The sequence below is a fragment of the Lepus europaeus genome, chromosome 22, assembly GCF_033115175.1.
Source record: "Lepus europaeus isolate LE1 chromosome 22, mLepTim1.pri, whole genome shotgun sequence".
NCBI lineage: Eukaryota > Metazoa > Chordata > Mammalia > Lagomorpha > Leporidae > Lepus > Lepus europaeus.
In genome coordinates, this window is record NC_084848.1 from 43,428,729 (window position 1) to 43,449,400 (window position 20,672).

The 20,672-nt window shown below is 40.5% G+C and overlaps 1 pseudogene; it reads left to right on the top strand.

The window, feature by feature from the left end:
• LOC133751464 (palmitoyltransferase ZDHHC5-like) overlaps positions 1-20,672 on the top strand; it is a 63,436-nt pseudogene that overhangs the window by 40,715 nt on the left and 2,049 nt on the right.

A 20,672-nucleotide genomic window follows, 5' to 3' on the forward strand; every position in this document is an offset into this window, starting at 1 on the left:
CTATCAATAATAAGGGTAGAGTTAGTACATAATACAAAAACAGAATGGGTAGTCCAGACACTTTGTCACCACAATTTCTTATTACATATAGTAATATTAACTTTACAAAGGTAACATTTACTTTAACTGAAATCATGAAACAATTTCCAACTCTTTGCCACTTGACCTCATCAATTATTCCTTCCTTGGGGAACCAGGGGCACAATTTTTCTACATACTCAAAAAATGCCTTTAGATTTTTATTTTTAACCCGAACTCCTCATGGATTAAGGGCCTCCCTGAGACTTGAAATGAACATTTCCTGTGATGATAATGCCTGTCCCATGGCCATCACTTACCTTGCACCATCTTCACTCCACAGCATCGACTGATGCTAATGATCTCGGGTGGGAAGTTCCAAGCCAGACGCACAATCACTTGGATCCAAGTTTTCCTCCTGGAAGGAGGCGTTCCTCAAATCTTACAGGCACTCGAACCCCAAGGGCTGCACTTGAGCCCCACGTTGGGTGCCAGTTGTCCCATCCCACGGGACATCAACTAGGGCCAAGTACTTGGAATGGGGAATGAAAGGGACAGGAGACACAAAGATGACAGCAAGACAACATGGCTGTTCAAGCTGTGTCTTTATTTTTTTAACCACTCACTTATATATCGTGAAGGCAGGATGTCGGGCGGGGGGAGGAGGGTAGTTTACCTTGCAGCTACAGTGCCTGTGTAAGCAGAGGGAGGTCACAAGGTTATCTTGCAACTGCAATGCTCGTGCAGGTGGGGGAATGGTCATAAACTCTTTTTATTATTAAACTTTTATTTAATGAATATAAATTTCCAAAGTACAGCTTATGGGTTACAATGGCTTCCCCCTCCCAAAACTTCCCTCCCACCCACAACCCTCCCCTTTCCCGCTCCCTCTCTCCTTCCAATCACATCATGATTCATTTTCAATTCTCTTTATATACAAAAGATCAGTTTAGTATATATTAGGTAACGATTTCAACAGTTTGCCCCCATATAGCAACACAAAGTGAAAAAAAAATTACTGTTGGAGTACTAGTTATAGCATTAAATAAGAGTGTACAGCACATTAAAGGCAGAGATCCTACATAATATTTTTTTAAAAATTAATTTTCTATGCCATTTCCAATTTAACACCAGGTTTTTTTGTTTTTCATTTCCACTTATCTTTATATACAGAAGATCGATTCAGTATATAATTAGTAAAGATCTCATCAGTTTGTACCCACGCAGAAACACAAAGTGTAAAAATACTGTTTCAGTACTAGTTATAGCATCACTGCACATTAGACAACACATTAAGGACAGATCCCACATAGGATGTAAGTACACAGTGACTCCTGTTGCTGACTTAACAATTTGACACTCCTGTTCATGGCGTCAGTAATCTCCCTAGGCTCTAGTCATGAGTTGCCAGGGCTATGGAAGCCTTTAGGGTTCGCTGACTTTGATCTTATTCCGATAGGGTCACAGTAAAAGTGGAAGTTCTCTCCTCCCTTCAGAGAAAGGTACCTCCTTCTTTGATGGCCCCGTTCTTTCCACTGGGATCTCACTCACAGAGATCTTTCATTTAGGTCTTCTTCTTTTTTTCTTTTCCATGGTATCATGGCTTTCCATGCCTACAATACTCTCATGGGCTCTTCAGCCAGATCTGACTGCCTTAAGGGCTGATTCTGAGGCCAGAGTGGTGTTTAGGACATCTGCCATTCTATGAGTCTGCTGTGTATCCCACTTCCCATGCTGGATCTTTCTCTCCATTTTTGATTCTATCAGTTAGTATGAGTAGACACTTGTCTTGTTTGTGTGATCCCTTTGTTTCTTAGACCTATCCAAGCCATGGAATGTGAACTGAAATTGATCACTTGGACTAGTGAGATGGCATTGGTACATGCCACCTTGATGGGATTGTGTTGGAATCCCCTGGCACATTTCTAACTCCACCATTGGCGGCAAGTCTGATTGAGCATGTCCCAAATTGTGCATCTCCTCCCTCTCTTTTTCCACTCTGAAATTTAACAGGGATCACTTTTCAGTTAAAATTTAAACACCTAAGAATAATTGTGTGTTAATGACAGAGTTCAACCACTAGTACTAGAACAACAACAATAAATACTAAAAAGGATAAAGTATTACATTGTACATCTAGAGTCAGGACAAAAGCTGATCAGGTCATTGTTTCTTATAGTGTCCATTTCACTTCAACAGGTTTCCCCTTCGGTGCTCAGTTGTCACCGATCAGGGAAAACAAATGATATTTGTCTCTTTGGGACTGGCTTAATTCACTCAGCATGATGCTTTCCAGATCCCTCCATCTTGTTGCAAATGACTGGGTTTCATTGTTCCTTACTGCTGTATAGTATTCTATGGAGTACATGTCCCATAATTTCTTTATCCAGTCTACTGTTGATGGGCATTTGGGTTGGTTCCAGGTCTTAGCTATTGTGAATTGGGCTGCAATAAACATTAATGTGCAAATGGCTTTTTTATTAGCCAAATTAATTGCCTTTGGGTAAATTCCAAGGAGTGGGATGGCTGGGTTGTATGGTAGGGTTATGTTCAGGTTTCTGAGGAATCTCCAGACTGACTTCCATAGTGGCCTAACCAGTTTGCATTCCCACCAACAGTGCATTAGTGTCCCTTTTTCCCCACATCCTCTCCAGCATCTATTGTTGGTAGATTTCTGGATGTGAGCCATTCTCACCAGGGTTAAGTGAAACCTCATTGTGGTTTTGATTTGCATTTCTCTGATTGCTAGTGATCTTGAACATTTTTTCATGTGTCTGTTGGCCATTTGGATTTCCTCTTTTGAAAAATGTCTATTGAGGTCCTTGGCCCATCTCTTAAGTGGGTTGTTTGTTTTGTTGTTGTGGAGTTTCTTGATTTCTTTGTAGATTCTGGTTATCAACCCTTTATCTGTAGTATAGTTTGCAAATATTTTTTCCCATTCTGTCGGTTGCCTCTTCACTTTCCTGACTGTTTCTTTTGAAGTACAGAAACTTCTCAATTTGATGCAATCCCAAATGTTAATTTTGGTTTTGACTGCCTGTGCTCCTGGGGTCTTTTCCAAGAAGTCTTTGTACCTATATCTTGCAGAGTTTCTCCAATGCTCTCTAATAATTTGATGGTTTCGGGTCGTAGATTTAAGTCTTTAATCCACGTTGAGTGAATTTTTGTATAAGGTGAAAGGTATGGGTCTTGCTTCAAGCTTCTGCACATGGAAATCCAATTTTCCCAGCACCATTTATTGAATAGTCTGTCCTTTTCCAGGGATTAATTTGGATCATTGATCAAATATAAGTTGGCTGTAGATGTTTGGATTGATTTCTGGTGTTTCTCTTCTGTTCCATTGGTCTATCCATCTGTTTCTGTACCAGTCCCATGCTGTTTTGATAACAACTGCCCTGTAGTATGCCCTGAAATCTGGGATTGTGATGCCTCTGGCTTTGTTTTTGTTGTACAATCAGATTGCTTTGGCTATTCGAGGTCTTCTGTGTCTCCATATGAATTTCATCATCATTTTTCCCAGATCTGAGAAGAAGGTCTTTGGTATCTTGATTGGTATTGCATTGAATGTATAAATTGCTTTTGGGAGAATAGACATTTTGATGATATTGATTCTTCCAATCCATGAGCATGGAAGATTTCTCCATTTTTTGGTATCCTCTTCTATTTCTTTCTTTCAGGTTTTGTAGTTTTCATCGTAGAGATCTTTAACGTCTTTGGTTAAGTTTATTCCAAGGTATTTGATTGTTTTTGTAGCTATTATGAATGGGATTGATCTTAGAAGTTCTTCCTCAGCTGTGGCATTGCCTGTGTATACAAAGGCTGTTGATTTTTGTGCATTGATTTTATATCCTGCTACTTTGCCAAACTTTTCGATGAGTTCCAGCAGTCTCTTAGTAGAGTTCTTTGGGTCCCCTAAATAAAGAATCATATCATCTGCAAAGAGGGATAGTTTGAGTTCTTCCTTCCCGATTTGTATCCCTTTAATTTCTTTTTCTTGCCTAATAGCTCTGGCTAAAACTTCCAGAACTATATTGAATAGCAGTGGTGAGAGTGGGCATCCCTGTCTGGTACCAGATCTCAACGGAAATGCTTCCAACTTTTCCCCATTCAATAGGATGTTGGCCGTGGGCTTTTCATATATTGCTTTGATTGTATTGAGGAATGTTCCTTCCATACCCAGCTTGCTTAGAGTTTTCATCATGAAAGGGTGTTGTATTTTATCAAATGCTTTCTCTGCGTCTATTGAGAGAATCCTATGGTTTTTCTTCTGCAGTCTGTTAATGTAGTGTATTACGTTGATTGTTTTGCGAATGTTGAACCATCCCTGCATACCAGGGATAAATCCCACTTCGTCTGGGTGGATGATCTTTCTGATGTGTTGTTGCATTCTATTGGTCAGAATTTTATTGAGGATTTTTGCGTCTATGTTCATCAGGGATATTGGTCTGTAATTCTCTTTCAATGCTGCATCTTTTTCTGGCTTAGCAATTAAGGTGATGGTGGCTTCATAGAAAGAATTTGGGAGGATTCCCTCTTTTTCAATTGTTCTGAATAGTTTGAGAAGAATTGGAGTTAGTTCTTCTCTAAATGTCTGGTAGAACTCAGCAGTGAATCCATCTGGCCCTGGGCTTTTCTTTGTTGGGAGGGCCTTTATTACTGTTTCAATTTCTGTGTCAGTTATGGGTCTGTTTAGGTTTTCTATGTCTTCCTGGCTCAATTTAGGTAGGTTGTATGTGTCCAAAAATCTGTCCATTTCTGATGGATTTCCCTGTTTGCTGGCATACAAGTCCTTGTAGTAATTTCTGATGATTCTTTTTATTTCTGTGGTGTCTGTTGTTATGTTTCCTTTTTCATCTCTGATCCTATTGATTTGGGTCTTTTCTCTTCTTTTTTTAGTTAGTTGGGCCAATGGCGTGTCAATTTTGTTTATTTTTTCAAAAAACCAGCTCCTTGTTTGGCTGATTTTTTGTAATTTTTTTTGGATTCAATCCTGTTGATTTCTTCTTTGATTTTAATTATTTCCCTTCTCCTACTGGGTTTGAGTTTGGTTTGCTGCAGATTTTCTAGATCCTTGAGATGACTTGAAAGCTCATCTATTTGGTGCCTCTCCAATTTCTTGATGTAGGCACCTATTGATATAAATTTTCCTCTTAACACTGCTTTTGTTGTATCCCATAGGTTTTGGTTTGTTGTGCTGTGATCCTCATTTACTTCCAGAAAATTTTTGATTTCTCTTTTAATTTCTTCTATGACCCATTGTTCATTCAGGAGCATGTTGTTCAATCTCCATGTGTTTGCACGTGCTCTGGGAATTCCCGAGTTGCTAATTTCCAATTGCATTCCTTTGTGTCTGAGAAGTTGCATGGTATGATTCTAATTCTCTTGAATTTGCTGAGACTTGCTTTATGGCCTAGTATGTGGTCAATCCTAGAGAAGGTTCCATGTACTGCTGAGAAGAATGTAAAGTCCTTAGATGCAGGATGAAATGTTCTGTAGATATCTGTTAGATCCATTTGGGCTATAGTGTCATTTAAATCTGCTGTCTCCTTGTTGATCTTCTGTCCTGTTGATCTGTCTATCTCTGAGAGTGGAATATTGAAGTCCCCCAGTACTATTGTATTGGGGTCTATGTCTCCCTTTAAGTCCCTTAACAAGTCTTTTAAATAAGCTGCTGCCCTGTGATTAGGTGCATATACATTGATAATCGTTATATCTTCCAGTTGAATGGATCCCTTAATCATTAAATAGTGCCCCTCTTTGTCTCTCCTAACAATTTTTGTGGTAAAGTTTATGTTGTCCGATATTAAAATGGCTACGCCCGCTCTTTTTTCATTTCTGTTGGCATGGTATATCTTTTTCCAGCCTTTCACTTTCAGCCTGTATGGATCATTGTTGGAAAGATGAGTTTCTTGTAAGCAGCAAAAAGATGGGTTTTGTTCCTTAACCCAATCAGCTAATCGGTGTCTTTTAACTGGACAGTTCAGGCCATTAACATTCAATGTGACTATTGAGAAGGAGTAACTTTGCCCTGCCATTTGCCAAATGTACTTTCTAATATATGGTTTGAGATTGCTGTGATCTTTTGCTCTGAGGTTTCCTTCCTTTACCTTCTTTCATATTGATGACCGTGTTTCTGTATGTAACACATCTTTAAGCATGTTTTGCAGGGCTGGACGAGTGGCGACAAATTCTTTCAATTTCTGTTTGCTGTGAAAGGTCTTTATTTCACCTTCATTCACAAATGAGAGCTTTGAAGGATATAATATTCTGGGCTGGCAGTTTGTCTCTCTTAGTACGTGGGCTATATCTCGCCATTCTCTCCTGGCTTGTAGGGTTTCTGATGAGAAGTCAGCTGTGAGTCTAATTGGAGATCCTCTGAGAGTAATCTGGCGTTTCTCTCTTGCACATTTTAGGATCTTTTCTTTATGTTTCACTGTGGTGAGTTTGATTACGATGTGTCGTGGTGAGGATCTCTTTTGGTCATGTTTATTAGGGGTTCTATGAGCTTCCTGTACTAGGATGTCTCTGTCCTTCTCCAAACCTGTTAAATTTTCTGCTAGTATCTCACTAAAAAGGCCTTCTAATTCTTTCTCCCTTTCCATGCCTTCAGGAACTCCTAGAACCCGAATGTTGGGTTTTTTAATAGTATCCTGTAGATTCCTGACAGTATATTTTGGATTTCTGATTTCTTCTTCTTTTTGGTTTGCCTGTTTCCTTTCCTGTTCTCTGTCTTGTAAGTCTGATATTCTCTCTTCTGCTTCACCCATTCTGTTTTTAAGGCTCTCTAATATGTTTGCCATTTGATCTATTGAGTTCTTCATTTCATTGTGGTTTTTTGTCACTATCTCAGTTTCCTGTTCTACTAGTTGTTTCATTTCATTTTGATTCCTCCTTAGCATTTCATTTTCATGGGAGAGATTTTCTATCTTGTCCATTAAGGATTTCTGTAGTTCAAGAATTTGTTTTTGAGAACTTCTTAATGTTCTTATCAGTATTTTGAGATCCGCTTCTTGCATTTCCTCTATCTCTTCATCTTCATAATCTTGGATTGGGGTGTCTTGTTCACTTGGGGGCGTCATAGTGTCTTCCTTGTTCTTGTTACCTCGGTTTTTGCGTTTGTTGTTTGGCATGTTGGAGATAATTTATGGTGTTTTTGTGGGTTTTTTTGCTGTGGTGTTTTTTTTCTCATTATACTATGCCTCTAAGTGAGCTGTCTGCTTTGTTGGATCCTTAGGGGCTGTGATGGGTGTGGCCAGAGAGCTATGCTTGATTCTTCAGGTTTAAGGCTGTGCAAAGAGCGACTCTCCCAGATTGCCTACTCCCTTGCTCCTTGCTGGCTCTCTCTCTCTTTTTTTTTTTTTGACTCAGTTGGGAGTCGAGTTGAGGGTAGTTGAAATCTGGCCTCTGTGAGTATTCGTTTGATCTACCCCTGGGACCACACACAGAGTTTATGCAGCCCTCAATATGTTCTCGAGTTTAGCTAAAGTTACTGTGTTTGGCTGCGCTTTACATATGTAAAATCGCGGTTCTCTTTGTTTTGCTTGGTGAGTGAAGGGAGAGGCCTCTGTTCCTCCCCCCACCCCCAATGTCTTGGGTTTCTGAGGTCTTTGTCTTACCCTAATCCATTGGTTCCCACGCTGGCGAGATTCTGTGGCTCTGGCTCTTCTCCCGCCGCTCGGCTCATCTCGGTTGGTTTTCCACGCGGTGGGCTCCCTGTAAGTCCTCTGTGTCACATCCACTAGATCTGGAAGCATTTCCTCTGCAGTTTTTTTCTTGAGTCTTTTCCTGAGGCTACAGTAATTCCACTTTTATGAAACTTTATTTTCCCAAACTAAGGCGCACATCCTCACTATCTGCCATCTTGGCTCCCGGAATGGTCATAAACACTTAAGACACAGGGTGGTGTTATCAGTACTTTCCGGCGTGGGCTACTTAGCTCTACTTCAATAGTTTACTGCTAAGAGGCCACATGTTGCACGGTCCCTGACACAGGGAGCTGGAACAGAATCAGTACTGGGACTTGAGACACACAGCACTGTATGCAACGTGGGTATTCAACTACCATGCCAAGTGCTTATTCCCTGGAAGTTTCTCTTAACTAGCAACAGAGAAGCAATCATTTTCTAAGATGCTCCTGTGTGGCTTATTTATTTTTCTCATATAAAGTTTAAGCAAAAGTCAATTATCCATCATTGAGTGTTTTTTTTAACATTTATTTAATGAATATAAATTTCCAGTGTACAGCTTATGGATTACAATGGCTTCCCCCTCCCATAACTTCCCTCCCACCCGCAACCCTCCCCTCTCCCTCTCCCTCTCCCCTTCCATTCACATCAAGATTCATTTTCAATTCTCTTTATATACAGAAGATCAATTTAGTATAAAGATTTCAACAGTTTGCACCCACATAGAAACACAAAGTGAAACATACTGTTGGAGTACTAGTTATAGCATTAAATCAAAATGTACAGCACATTAAGGACAGAGATCCCACATGAGGAGCAAGTGCACAGTGACTCCTGTTGTTGACCCAACAAATTGAAACTCTAGTTTATGGCGCCAGTAACCACCCTAGGCTGTCGTCATGAGTTGCCAAGGCTATGGAAGCCTTCCAAGTTTGCCAACTCTGATCATATTTAGACAAGTTCATAAAAGACAGGGTGAGGATAGTAACCAATGATCCTAAGAGTGGCATTTACCAGGTTTGAACAATTATACAGCATTAAGTGGGGAAGAGGACCATCAGTACACACAGGTTGGGAGTAGAGCCATTGGTGGTAGAGTAGAGGTTATGATTACAAAGGAATGAGGCCGCCCAAGTGCACTACACAGGGTCTAGAACAAAGGACAGAGTCATTATTAGAGGAGCTAAGAAAGGTACTGTCTAAGCTACAATTAAGTTTTCTGATTGAGAGGCAAATAGAACCTGATAGAAGGGGCTTGATAATAATCTGTTGGGCTTTAGGCCTTGTAAGTTAAGAGGCCCAGACCTATCTCTCTCTTCACATGGGGTATATCCTAAGGGAGGTGGGAACCTCCTAGGGGAAGGCACTCTGCTGACTTTCATTACTTGGCTGGCCTGGGAGGAGAGCTGGCCAGGTAAAGGCAGGTGGCATCTCTAACGAGAAATTTACAGTTCTGCCTGCAATGTTGCTGACCCTACTTGACCATCCCCTCAGCTGCAGTGGTCACTTTGGAAGTTGGGCTGAGTGAAGGGCTTTTCAGCTTAGAGCCAATAAGATCTGTGGCTCTGACCTTGGCATCTTTTGACTCCAGGGCAGGTCCATTTCCAGTGATCCAACTCTTGGCAGAGCTGCCAGGGCTCTTCACAAGCTGACTTCTGCTGAAGCCCAGGCTTACCACATTGAAAGCCACTGCAATGGACTGGCCTGTTGCATCTCCTTGAGGGCAGATCACTGTGCAAATCAGCCATTAATAGGCCTGCCACCCATTGCTTCTGATACCTAGCTTTCTTTTCCTCCTGGTTTGTGTTAAAACAGACCAGAGGATGCAAGTCAAGGGAGTGCCCAAGTCCCATCTCTAATCTTCAGTGGCGTGAACTACAAGTCTATAGTCACAGGCATGTTCTGTAGTAGTTTTTCTAAGGTAGACAATGCCCATGAGGAAAATTATATTCTCACTTTAAAACTTTCTTTCCCTTTGGTCTGAAAGTGAAGTTTTTTCTATTTACTGTTTACTTCACTGATGGCAAAGTGAATCTAGCTATGAGATTATTATTTAAGTTCTTATTTTGGCTATGCTATTACAGAAAAATGTTAGCTATCTCTTTTTCAGGTCTAAGGATTAAATTGTGCGTCCTACAGATTCCTTCATAATAGAATTAGTTTCCTACCTTGAAGAGAATAGAGAAATGAAAGAACAAGTTGGGCTTAGAATAGAGAAATGAGGGAGCAAGTCCTAGATTGCTTGCTGACAATAGCAATATCACCTGAATACTTAGCAAACAGTTTCAACCATTAGATAACAACTTAAAGAAAACATTTCCCAGAAGGTCCAATGCCTTCTCTAAATTTTAAGAATCATGTATTTGAAAACACCTCTTAAATATCTAACATGGTGTAGTTTGTTTAACCAGTAAACTTAAGCACAACCATATAAAATGTTTTTAGTTTCTTTCTACCAACAAGTTTAAAACATATGATACACAGATTCAGGTCACACCAATTAAAATGTATCTTTGATTGATTTTAGCAGCTTAAATTTATGGACAATCTTACCTATAAGCCATTTAAAATAAAACTCTTAATAAAATTTCCCCATGTGGACATACAATATGTACACACATATAACATAGCATAGTAGACCAATATAGCAATTTTAATAATAGCTTTTAAAATCTTTAACTCTTTTTGTAGGTTGCCAATTGATTTGAATTGCTTTTTGTTTTTAGTAACCTCAGTTAACCATACTTTCTCTCAGTTGGTACTGTTAATACATTATTGGCTTCATCTGTTTACAGAGCCATCCCAAAGTACTGAATACAATAGAAGTGGCTGGAAAACGTCCATAGGAACCTATAGGAGGACAGCTAAACACAGAACCAACAACACTTTAGTTTTATGAGCAGCAAATCACATATAACTGTGGATGACAAAAGACTTTAATTTGCCATGTTTAAAATTATAAACTCATCAACCAACAAGAGGCACTTGGTTACTTCACAGTATTTTTGAAAGCACCTGTAGGATTTTACAAGTATTTAACCCTTTAGGCCTCTGGGGCTTTCTCATTAAGATAACTATCATGTCTAGTAACACAAGATCATTAGACTTTTTCATTCTCAAACATTTGTATTAATAGCATTTTCCATTATAGAAACTTAAAGTTTGGTACCACATCACATCTTGACAGTACTTCTAATATTTTGAATGCCTGTCAAGAATGTCAAGAAGGCTCAAAATCCAAAATATCTGGTTGAAATAAGATTCCTTAAAATCATGTCATAATATAGACGGAATTTGATCATTGTTACAGGTGATTATTCAAATCTTTGAAAATAAGCACATATTTAAATAACCCATAGCTGTTAATAAAAATTCAGCTGTTTTGAACAATTAGAATGTAACAGACATCAAGAGAACATAATAGATTACTTTGACACATTGCTTTAACAAAGCATCAGAGTTTAATTCTATGTCAAAGAGAAATTGAGCTTCCTGTGATCTTTTGCTGTGAGGTTTCCTTCCTTTACCTTCTTTTATATTGGTGACCATGTTTCTGTGTTTCTGTGTGTAACACATCTTTAAGCATCTTTTGCAGGGCAGGATGAGTGGCAACAAATTCTTTCAGTTTCTGTTTGCTATGAAAAGTCTTAATTTCACCTTCATTCACAAATGAGAGCTTTGCAGGATATAATATTCTGGGCTGGCAGTTCTTCTCTCTTAGTACCTGGACTATTTCTCACCATTCCCTTCTAGCTTGTAGGGTTTCTGATGAGAAGTCTGCTGTGAGTCTAATTGGAGATCCTCTAAGAGTAATCTGATGTTTCTCTCTTGCACCTTTTAGGATCTTTTCTTTATGTTTCACTGTGGTGAGTTTGATTACAACATGTCGTGGTGAGGATCTCTTTTGGTCATGTTTATTAGGGGTTCTATAAGCTTCCTGTACTAAGATGCCTCTGTCCTTCTCCAAACCTGGGAAATTTTCTGCTAGTATCTCACTGAAAATGCCTTCTAATCCTTTCTCCCTCTCCATGCCTTCAGGAACTCCTAGAACCCGAATGTTGGGTTTTTTAATAGTATCCTGTAGATTCCCGACAATATTTTTTAGATTTCTAATTTCTTCTTTTTTCTTTGGTTTGCCTGTTTCCTTTCCTGTTCTCTGTCTTCTAAGTCTGATATTCTCTCTTCTGCTTTGCCCATTCTGTTTTTATGGCTCTCTAGTGTGTTTGTCATTTGATCTATTGAATTATTCATTTCATTATGATTTCTCATCACTATCACAGTTTCTTGTTCTACTAGTTGTTTCATTTCATTTTGATTCCTCCTTAATATTTCATTTTCGCAAGAGAGATTTTCTATCTTGTCCATTAAGGATTTCTGTAGTTCAAGAATTTGTTTTTGAGAACTTCTTAATGATCTTACCAATTTTTTGAGATCTGCTTCTTGCATTTCTTCTATCTCATCATCTTCATAATCTTGAATTGGGGTGTCTTTTTCATTTGGGGGCATCAAAGTGTCTTCCTTGTTCTTGTTACCTCGGTTTTTGCGTTTGTTGTTTGGCATTTTGGAGATATTTGGTTTCTTCACTCTGATGTTTTTTCTTGTTACACTATGGCTCTATATTAAGTGGAATGTCTGCTTTTGGTGGAGCCTTAGAGGCTTGAGATGAGTGTGGCCTGAGAGCTGTGTTTGGTTCCTCAGGGTTGAGGGTGTGTCAAAGATGACACTCCCAGGTTAGGTGTGGTAAATCTCTCTTTCTTTCTTTTTTTGTTTCAAAACGGAAGTAATTCTGCACAGCTGAACGTAATTGGAGGTAGTTAGGCAAATGATATAGCCACAGGAGCCAGAGATTGGAAGCTCTCTCCCAAGGACCACACAGGGAATCTGTGCTGCCCTCAGTGTGGGCTCCAATTCTCCTGCAGTCTCCCACTGGGTTGCCAAGTTAGATGCTAATCTCCTGTTATTTCAACCCTCCCCCCAGCATCAGGTTTTTCTGCTAGGCTCAGGGCCGGTGCAGACCTGATGTCACCCTGCTTATGACGTATGTCCAAAATGTCACCTGCTCTTTGTCTTGCTTGCCTTTGAGGGGTGAGCGGAGAGAGAGAAACTCGTGTCCTTATCGGTCACTTTTTTTTTCTCTCTCTCTCTCTTCTAATTAGCCTGGTGAACTTTTCCCCACGGAGTTTCAAGCCTCATTCCCTCTAGTCTCCTCTTTCCACTTGCCCGCTGGTGTCTTGGGCTATTGAGGTTTGGCTCACCTCGCATTCCAGCGCTGGTGTGTTGAGTCTGCTGCTGGTGTCCCGAACTTGGGCTCCCATGCTCTCCACGCTGGTACACTGTGAATCACTAGTTCCGGAAGAGTTTCCTCTGCTGTTTCTTCCCCTACTCTTCTTTGACCCTGCAGTATCTCCACTTTTATTAACCTGTCTCTCTCTCGGACTAATAGTGTGCTCCCTTCCTATTCCGCCATCTTGCCGCTCTCCTCTGGTCATCTTTTTTTCCATCATTGAGTGTTTTTTTTTAAACTCTTTTTCTTTTTGACAGACAGAGTGGATAGTGAGAGAGAGAGAGACAGAGAGAAAGGTCTTCCTTTTTGCCATTGGTTCACCCTCCAATGGCCACTGCGGCTGGCTCATTGCACTGATCCGAAGCCAGGAGCCAGGTGCTTCTCCTGGTCTCCTATGCGGGTGCAGTGCCCAAGGACTTGGGCCATCCTCCACTGCCTTCCCGGGCCATAGCAGAGAGCTGGCCTGGAAGAGGGGCAACCGGGATAGAATCCGCCGCCCCAACCGGGACTGGAACCCGGTATGCCGGCGCCACAAGGTGGAGGATTAGCCTGTTAAGCCACGGCGCTGGCTCAATCATTGAGTGTTTTAATCAGATGAAGTTACATCAGGCTGAAGGACCCAAAGCTGGCGGGGTCCTTGGTAGCACCCTGGGGACCCAGAAATTCAGACTCCGGACACCTGAGATGCAAACAGCAATAGGCAGTTTATTTACATTTTGCGCAAAACGGACCCCTCCCTCCTGAGAGAGTGAGGTACTGGACGAGGGTTACAGGCAGTATTTAAAGGCAAAAACCATAAAATTATCTTAAGCAAGTGAATACAAGGGGGAAGGGGATTTTTGTTTACAGTAATTTCACTTATCTTAGTATACAGCAGTTCTACTTATCTCCGTACATATCAGTTTTACTTATCTTAACCATTGCACAAAGGGGGTTTCCAAACTGCTATTCCCTGTTATCTGCTAAGTTGCAGTTTCCCAGAAACTGACCTTTCTTGAAACTTTCTAACTGACCTTTCTTGAAACTTCCTAGTTATTTTTAGCAGGTTAGTCTGGTAAATTTTCAGAAGTCCTTCAGGGCTATGTTGTTTTTATATATATCCCGGATTGTTTGGGAGAAGAAATCCCAACACTGTTCCTCACCACCGCCGGAGAATTAGGCAGGCTGCCTGCAGCTTGCCTTAACCAAGGAGGGGAAAGTGCGCCACACGCCACCACGCAGCCTTCCCCAAACCCGGGGGACAATCTGGTGCAGTGTGGAGCCCAGTCAAAGCAGGGTCTCACTTTATTGTAAAAGGGAGGTGTATATATATAGCTGAGGTACAGAGTGGATGGTACAGAGTGGATGAGCAGATGAGGGCAAGGGATGGGGTGTTGTGATGCAAAAGGGTCTTAGCAACTCCTATTATACCACCTTAATGATCCTTAGGCAGAAGTGCCCTGGGGCTGGGGTGTTTGCTACCAGGGAATTGAAACTTAAAGACAGGTTTTCAAATTCAAGGCAGGCTCAGGAAGTTCCTTTAGGCCTCTCTGGATTCAGTGTCCCCCACACTGGTTTAGTCTGAAGCAAGAGGAAAAGATGTGAGCTCCTATACTAATTCCTTCATTAATTCTCTATCACTGACTTTTTATCTGGGGAGGGACTGTTGAATAGTGGCCCCCTGAAGCCACACTGTATTTTTTTTCTATTTATTTTATTGGAAATAGGTACAGAAAGAGGTAGGGAGATCGATAGCTAGAAAGATAGATGTGTCTTCTATGTACTGGGTCACTCATGAAATGACAATTGCCAGAGTTGGGCTAATCCATAGCCAGGGGCTTCTCCTGGGTCTCCTACATCAGTGCAGTTACAAGGACTTGGCCAACCCCAATGCTTTCCAAGGTGCATTGCCACAAAGCTGGATTGGAAGTGGAGCAGCCAGGCTCCCATATGGGATGCAGATGCTGCAGGCTGGTGGGCCACAGCACAAGCCCAAATCACTAATTTACAACTTCAAAATATCTCTAAATGTCTTCAAAAGCAGAGGTGTTGGAATATAATCGTGCCTGGTGCTGTGGTATAGTGGGTAAGCCACCACCTGCAGCACTGGCATCCCATATAGGAGCTGGTTCATATCCCAGCTGCTCCACTTTCAATCCTGCTCCCTGTCAATGCACCTGGAAAAGCAACAGAAGATGGCCCAACTGCTGCTTGGGCCCTGCCACACACACGGAAGACCCTGGTGAAGCTCATGACTCCTGACTTCAAACCTGCCCAGCGCAGGCCATTTTGACCATGTGGGGAGTGAGCCAGCAGATGGCAGATCCCTCTTTATGACTCTCACTCTCTGTAACTTTGCATTTCAAAAAAGAAATCTTTAAAAAAATAATAAAATTTATGTCAAGCTAAGATACATTATTTGTACACAAACCTTAATGTTTTAACTTCTTACTTTCCTGTATCTATTAAAAGCAAACTTTTAAATAATGTTTAAGATAACTCCTGGGAATATCTTATTTTCATTTGTGAGGTTTTCCAAATTTTTGTCAAAGAAATGTCAGTTTTCCTTACTTTCGGTAGAAGGAATTATTAGCCTAGGTGGAATTTGATACAGCGGTTATGTTGCCACTTGGGACACCCACATCACCTACAAGAGTGCCTAGAAGAGAGTCCTGGCTTTTCTAATTCCATCATCCTGCTAATGTACACCCTTGTGGGTTAGAGTACTTAGATTCATGCCACCCATGAGAGAGGCCTAGAATGAGTTCTTGGTGCCTCACTTTGGCCTCTCTAAGCCCCTACTATTGTGGACATTTAGGGACTGAACTAGCAGATGGGTGATCTCTGCTGTCTCCTTCAATCTATCTGGAATTTAAGAAAAAATTAGTTTAAAAATGTAAGGGAATGGGATTTGGCATAATGATTGGAGCACTCCTTGAGAAGCCTATCTTTTATGTCAGCATGCCTGGGTTCAAGTCCCATCTCTGCCCTTATTGCAGGACATACCTCCAATCTAGTTGGTGGTGTTGCTGTTAGAACCCCTAACCTGTATATACTTGCCCAACACACAGTAAGCCAATCACTGGCTTTGGTGTGGTGGAGTAAAGAAGCATTTATTTTAAAGCCCAGAGCAAGGAGCTTAACTCCAGGACTCCCCATGAAGGTAGAGGCAAAGATTCTTATAGATTGAAATTAGAGGTGGCAGATGCATGTTCAGCTTGTGTCCAAGTTCCTGATTGGTTCATGATGCTTTTGACTTTCATCTTATTAGTTGAAGATGCTATGTTCTTTAGGGAATTTTAATGGCAATCAGGTGGGCTTCAGTTAATCTGGGAGCTTACATACAATTGGTAGTTATTTGCTGCCCCAGACTGGGATGTTTCCTTACCTAAATGTGGAACTCTCCTAAATAAACCCATTCAGACAATATTGGCCAGCAGGGTTCTATCTGTTGCAGAAAAGTGACTTCTTGTGTGCAGGATTAGAGGCTTGTCAGGCCAGCTGTATAACTCCCTCAATTCAGTGAATTATTTTTGGTACAATATGGATAAGGATACCTAGGTCAAAGGGAGACAGAGAAGATGCTCAGTCCTGCTTTTGTTTTATAGTGGTTTTGTTTTAGATGTTTTTATTTTTGTTAATCCTTCATCCTTAGGGAAAAGGGACAGTGATTGGTCAGACTGCTTTGTGAAATTTGTGGGGTAATGTGGGGGTATTTTTAGGATAGGATGAAAGTAGAGGAGGTTATAGGCATTTCTTTTACTTACTCATTTGATTACTTAATAGTTAACACAGACAGAGAGAGATATCTTCCATCTGCTGGTTCACTTCCCCAGGTGGCTGCATCAGCCAGGGGCACAAGTACTGAGTCATCTTCTACCTTTGCAAGGCCATTAGCAAGGTGTTGGATTGGAAGTGCAACAGCCAAGACTAGAAGCAGTACTCATATGGGATGCTGGGGTCATAGTTGACAATTTTACTTGCTAAACCACAACAGCAGCCACCATAGGCATTTCTTTAAGAAAAAAACTTCCTATTTCCGGGTTTTGCTGTAGCAATCTTATATATAAATAGAAGGGTTACACAGCCAGTTTCTGCATAGCTTTATCTTGCAGATATATAACCATTCTACAGCAGTAATAAAAGCAAGAACATGGTAGTATTTCTGTATCTCAAGAGAAACAAGAGAAATTAGTGATTTTTCTGCCAGAAAACTTCCAGTTTAAAACCAGGAATAGTCACTGATTAAGACTTTCTTTGCATATGGCTGGCACTTTATTGTAGAGTGTAAAGCCACTGCTTGCCTTGCCAGTATCCTATATGGGCATGGGTTTGAGTTCCAGTTGCTCCACTTCTGATCCATATTCCTACTAATGCACCCAGGAAATGAGCAGAGGATGGCCCAAGTACTGCTCCTCTGGAATCACTTGGGAGACCTGGAAGACGTTCCTGGCTTTTGACATTGGATGGGTCCAGCTTTGGCTGTTGCAGCCATTTGAGGACTGAACCAGCAGCTGGAAGATCTCTCTTTCTTTGTAATTCTGTCTTTAAAATAAATGAATATTTAAAAAACAATAAAAAAAGAGACTTAGAGTGGGACCAGACATTGCATTTTAAGACATGCTGAGTTGGGAAGCAGTTCACACAGCAGACTCACGGAATGACAATCACTTTACATAGCATTGTGACCTCAGAATGAGCCCTTAAAGCATTCTTGTATGGTTGAAAAGCCCATGAAAACATTGCAAGCATTGAATTCTAAGACATTGTGGCAAAAATAAAAAAAGTCCTACATGAAGGATTGCTGTGAATGATACCCCAGTGGAAAGAAGGAGCCATAAAATAAGAATGTAGTTTTCTTTGAAGGGAGGGCAGAACTTCCATTTTGCCTTTGGCTTTGCCTAAATACTGACAAAGACTGGTCTCAAAAGGCTTCCTTAGCCTGGGCAACTCATGGCAAGAGTCTTGGGTGATCACTGACATCATATATAAGAGATTTAATTGTTAAATTACAGCAGGAGTCAGTGTGCACTTACTCCCCATGCAAGACTTCAGTCCTAAATGAGTCATAGTATGTGATATACCTATAAAACTTATTCTCAGTTTTTTTTTTAATATTTAATGTATGTGTCTGTGTGCAAATAGTTGAAATCTTTACTTAGTACAGAGCTGGTCTTCTGTGTATAAAGTTTATTGAAAATGAATCCTAATGGAGAATGGGACTGGGGATGGGAGAGGGAGGAGGAAAAGGGAAGGGAGTAGAGGTGGGAGAGTGGATATAGTGGGGCGAATCACTCTATTCTTAAAGATGTACTCATTAAATTTATACTAACTAAACAAAATGTTTCTAAAAAAAGATAAGTGAGTCCCATTGCTCCCAGGTCTTCCCTTAAGCTAATAAAAATGACTAAATAAAGAGTGAATCCTTAAGATAAAAAAAGACACTTTGAATATAATTTGCCAGTGCCTTATGTGCAAAATCACATTCTCCAGTTCTATGTACTGAATGAAAATGAATAGCCAGTATTCATACAAATAGAACAGAGATATGGACTAGCTTCAAAGAAAGTTTGGGAAACACAGATTTCTGTATATCTCTTCCATGTTTCTTGAAACCAAGGAAGACCCTAAGTATGTCTTTAATCCTTATCCCAATAGAAACCCAGACCACCAACATCCCTCTTTCCTAACTCAAGGCAGTGTGAGTGTTCACCCTTACCTCATCTGAGACATAAGGCTTGGGTGAGGACTTTGAGCTTAACCTTCTGTTCTAAGATATCTGGTAACAGTGCTGTTACTTCCAAATATTCTGGAGGAGTTACTGCTGTGTGTTCAATGGTTGAATCTTCTTGTCTTTGAAGCTGTTTCCATCCTTTATTGTTCAAGACCTGTAGTCTTTAAAGCAAAGGGCCTTTATTCCAAGGGACATTTTGGTGTCTATAATATCATTCACAGGACATACAAAATTATCAACTTAAGATTTATTTTGTATAGATTGAATATCAAGTCCCATTTGTAGTTGCTTGGCAACTTAAGATTTTGTCTGTATAGATTGAATATCGAATCCCATTTATAGTTGCCTTGGCAGAGTCAGACCAAATGACTTTATGGGCTTTATGTGGCTAGGGAATGGAAGTCCTCCACCCCTGCTAAAGGGTCATTAGAATAGCCTGCTGGGACACATTTGTTCAATACATGTAGTCATTCACATTTATTGTCCCCAGAGGGGCCTGTGGACAATGTGGCTGGATTAAAAAAACACTTTTTTTTCTTTTAGTAATATTTCAGTTATCAAATAGTATGGCTTAGACTCTCTCAAATAGTCAGAAATGAGCCAGTAGCCTTGCTTTTTCCAGAAGTGAGCACAGTATGCACAGTAAGCAGTATGCACAGTGCTAAAAAATTGCCCAAATGTGAACTATTGTATCTAATTAAGTGAGCAAGTGGCTGTAATTCTTAGACATATCAGTAAGCCTTGGGTGACCAAGTCCACATCTTACAGTATCAGTTTCTTTATGTTTTTTAAGGTTTTATTTTATTTGAGAGGTAGAGATACAGACAGTGAGAGGAAGAGACAGGGAGAAAGGTCTTCCTTCCTTTGGTTCACTCCCCAAATGGCTGCAACAGCTGGAGCTGCGCCAATCCAAATTCTCTTCCCTGTCTCCCACATGGGTTCAGGGGCCCAAGGACTTGGGCCATCTTCTACTGCTTTCCCAGTCGATAGCAGAGAGGTAGATTGAAAGAGGAGTAGCTGGGACTAGAACTGGCACCCATTTGGGATGCCAGTGCCACAGGCAGAGGATTAACTTACTGTGCCATGGTGCTGGCCCCAGTTTCTTTATTTTTGCTGGAGCTGCAAGTTGGGGCTTTAAACCACTGTGCCATAGCACTGGCCCCTCATTACCAGTTTATGGGGTTTTTTTGTTTTTTTCTTTCCCTCAAAGTTCTGGAAATTCTTGTCTAAAGTAGCCAAAAATCTGTATTCAAGAATATTTTCTGTGAAATTCCTTACAAGTGTTTTTAGAGAAGAATACAAAATTATGGATGACAGAAGTCTTTAAATAAACATAGTTAAAATTATGAAATTGATTAATTGACATGAGCCATTTATGTTCATTCCATACAGGATGTTTCAAAGCAACTAAAGAGGGGTCAGCATTGTGGCATTGCAGGTTAAGCTACCACCTATGATGATGGCATCCTGTATGGGTTATACTTCGAGTCCTGGTTGCTTCACTCTGATCCAGCACCCTGCCAATGCACCTGGGAAAGCAGCAGAGGATGGCCAAGTGTCTGTGCTCCTGTACCCATTTGGGAGAACTTGAATTATGACCATATTGCCTGGCTTCAGCCTGGCTTAGCTTTGGTCATTGTGGCCCTTTGGAGTGTGAACCAACAGAAGAAATCAATCTCTCTCTTCTCCTTTCTGGAATTCTGTCTTCAAATAAATAGATACATCTTTAAAAAGGAAAGAAAGAAACTGAAGGATTTTACACACCTATTGTCCCTTTTAGGACTCTGGGTCTCCTTTTTATCAAGATAATCATCATGACTAGTAACAATACAACAGGACTATCAAATTTTAAAACTTATGTAACTTCTAGGACATTTATATCAATGGCATATCTATATAAATATAATTTAACATTGAGCATAATTTCATGACAGTACTTTCCTAAAATGCAAGTTGCATAATAAGCTATTAC